Raw genomic sequence first — 3,855 nt, forward strand, 5'->3', positions numbered from 1 at the left:
AATTACTCAATTGCATTGAAGATACAAGAGTAACAGAATTACAACTTTTTGACGAACGATCAAATAAAACTATTAACACTTGTCATCTACATTCCTTCTTTATAGAAAAGATTTGAGAATATAGAATCATAGAGTTAATATCTCAGATAATCATCGCGCAAATACAGGAAGAAGCAGCATTAATGGGTGTAAAAATTCCATATTACATAGCTTGGTTGTTTATGTGACTGCTAAACAAATTAAAAATAATTAAATCAAACAAGAAACGCATATCAGAGAGAAAATATAAATAAAATGGAACGTTATAAACCCAATGACCTATGCATGTAGATTACAACTGGGAAAGTCGGTCGTATGACGTCACAAGATACAGATGCCTCAAATGTTTCAGCAGGAGCCGTACTTTCACAAGTACAGAACAACCAAGAGAGGGTAATAAGTTATTACTGACAATGCTTCTCCCATACTGAAAAAAAAATATTGCACAACAAGAAAAGAGCTTTATGCAATTGTGCTAGCAGTCAAACATTTCCACCATCTTCTTTATGGAAACCCTTTCAAAATTAGATCAGACCACGGAAGTCTACAGTGGATACTGAATTTTAAAAAAACTGTGAAGGACAATTAGCTCGTTGGCTAGAAACATGCACTTTTAATTGTACATCATTGGAGTATTCGTGATTGTACGAGGGACTTCTCCTAGGTCTGTATGGATAATTCACTCTGTCATGGTCACCTCTGTCATATCTATGTCTGTTTAGATTTGGAAAATCTATCTATGTATCCGTGTTGTACAATGATCAGTCTTGGTTATGAGATCCGGGTAAATCTCTATCCGGAGACATGTTTCTCCTGGGCTGAGAAAAGCTAGTCTCCATGTCTGGATTTTAGTTTGTTTTCAGGTCATGGGGAGCAACTGCTGTAGAGATCCTGGTCTCTGTATTGGGGGTTGCGTCCCTTGGATTGGACATTTCCTCTAACAATAAAGCAATATTTTGGGACTGGGTATATCAAACTCACTCGCTCACTGTAACATCAAATATTTATTTTACAAAATGTAAAATCATACATACTTTTACATTGTAATGTTTATGAACAAATGTAAAGTTCGGTAATGTTACAAGCTTGTTCTTTATGTTGTTGTGCAACAATTGGTTTTTGTGTATTTCAGGCAGGAGTTGTAAAATAAGTTCCAGTGCAGTCCGGAGTCCAGAGGAAGCTTAATTAACATAAAGGTCCTTAAGTTCAGTTACCACAAAGTATGAGGCATTCTGTTTTCAAACAACTCCATGCAACAGTCACAGCTGGACATTTAGGGTTCAGGAAAACATACCATAAGATACGAAACAAATTTCACTGGTTTGGAATACACAGAGATGTGGAAAGATATTGTCTACAATGTGATGCTTGTGTCATGAGAAAACAACCTCGGAGAAAATCAAAAGGACCTCTTCAACGTTATCAAGTTGGACACATTTTAGAAAGGATCGCCATTGACATCCAGGGCCCTTACCCTATTTCACGAAGAGGAAAAAGATACATTCTTGTCGTTTGCGACTACTTCTCCAAATGGATACAAGCCATACCTTTAAAAACCATGGAAGCCAAATATGTAGCAAGAAACTTAATTGAAAAGTTTATTGGATCTTTTGGAACCCCACTTGAACTATTCTCAGACAGAGGAACAAACTTTGAATCTGAAGTATTCAAAGAGACGTGCACCCTACTAGGCATTCACAAAACACGAACAACAGTAGGAAGGCCAAGTTCAGATGGACTTGTAGTAAGAATCAATAAAGTTATTCAGAACATGCTGACACCTTTTGTACAGAAAGATCAGAGGGACTGGTGTGAACATTTACCTTTAATGGTACTGGCTTACAACTTCAGCATACACTCAAGCACATGTTTCACTCCATCTATGATGATGTTCGGCCGGGAGATGAACTTGCCCATTGACCTTGCCATCGGAAAACCTGTCGATGAGAAATCACATTTCACAACCACTTACGTCATAGAGCTTGAAAATATCATGACGGAAATTCATGAGATTGCAAGACAACATTTGGGACAAAGTGCAGTCAGTATGAAAACAAATTATGACAAAGGAAAATTCCACATAAATTATGAAGTTGGTACCCATGTGTGGTACTTCAATGCAAAAAGACACAAGGGCTTAAACCCTAAACTACAAAACGGATGGACCGGTCCTTATACTATCACCAAGAAATGGGGTGATGTATTATACGAGATTCAAATGAAACCAAATTCAAGACCCATTCTTGTCCACCACGACAAACTGGAAGAGTACCGTGGAACAAACAAACCCAATTAGCATGAAGACACTGATTGAGCCTCCATCCCAACAAAGATTGTTATAATTCTTTGCCTGATCAGTATATGATGTAAATTGTACTTCATTCAATATTTGTTGTGTATTGTAGTGTTGTTGTTGTTGTTTTTTCATGTTAAATAAAGCGACACCCTAATACCACTTACACCTGTATACATATACCTACTGCCCCTGCTCCTGAACCCATGATCCCCACAGAGTACACCTTATGATCCTGATCCCTTTAAAATTACATTCCTGAAAAGAAAGAAGAAATTCCAATTATATTACTAAGAAAGAAATCTAATAATAAAACTTCTATTGCTAAACTGTCAACCTTACCTGTGTCCATTATATATATTACAGGCTCGTGTGTGGCAGTGCAAATTGTGCCCCCACATAGACTTTAGTTATAACAAGAAAACCAACATAGTACGACATATTTAAACCAACCACCTCCACTTTAAATATCAATGCCAGAAATGCATCAACATCATTATTCGGAGAGAAGACCACAGATGCAAAAACAATGAGATAAAAAGAGACATAATTTTGATTAACACCCTACACAATCTCCAAGGAGGCAAAGCAGAGGAAGCCTTGAAGAAAGTAAAAATCGATGACTACATTAGTACACGAGTGGAACGTAGATGTAAAGTAATCCAAAAAAACACGAAAAACACAAAAGAAAAACAGAAATCACAAATGAAGGAATAATAAAAAGCCATACAAAAAAGAAAGGAAGAAAAGAAGTCCAAAGCCCCCATCAAAATCAACCTGCCACATGTAAACAAAGAGCCAAACCATAACATTCTACAACAAGACCTATACCTGTCAGATGAAGATGATGAATTTGAAAAAATGTGGTAACTAAATGCTCCGGAAAACATTGAATTGGAGTTTCCAGTCCCAGAAGACATTTCAGAAAACAAAACTCCACCCCAAAAACAGGGACATCAGCAGGAGGAACACAAGGAGGGCAGATTGCCTGAACGCTTTATCATCACAAGAAGAATAAGCAGTCAAACAACAATGTCACATCGAGAACACCATTAGATATAGACAAGAGAATAGTAACAAAATCTTACGACCCAAAAAATAACGTACTTGATAAGATTCTGAACAAAATGGACAATCCAAGACAATTGATCTCTTACAAAGACATTCAGTATACTGAAAGCACACTGTCTGACAATGAAGCAACCTTTGAAGAAGAACCTGAAAACGAAGAAGATCCCTTCAAAGAAGAAAATTTAAAAGACAAATAAACAGAATTAAAAAAACAAAATAACTCTAAAATAAAATTGAACGTCGGAGGATACATATTTACAACATCCAAACACACCCTGAGTAAAGAACCATATTCCCTAATTCACCATCTAACAAAGGAAACAAATGAAACTGAAATCTTCATTGACAGACCAGCCAAACACTTTGAAACTATCTTGAATTTCATAAGAAAAGATTCAACCATTCCACTGGCCCTCTTTCCCCCAACTAAAGAAGACCTGCTTACACTCAAG

This window comes from Dreissena polymorpha, chromosome 1 (assembly GCF_020536995.1).
Source record: "Dreissena polymorpha isolate Duluth1 chromosome 1, UMN_Dpol_1.0, whole genome shotgun sequence".
Lineage (NCBI taxonomy): Eukaryota > Metazoa > Mollusca > Bivalvia > Myida > Dreissenidae > Dreissena > Dreissena polymorpha.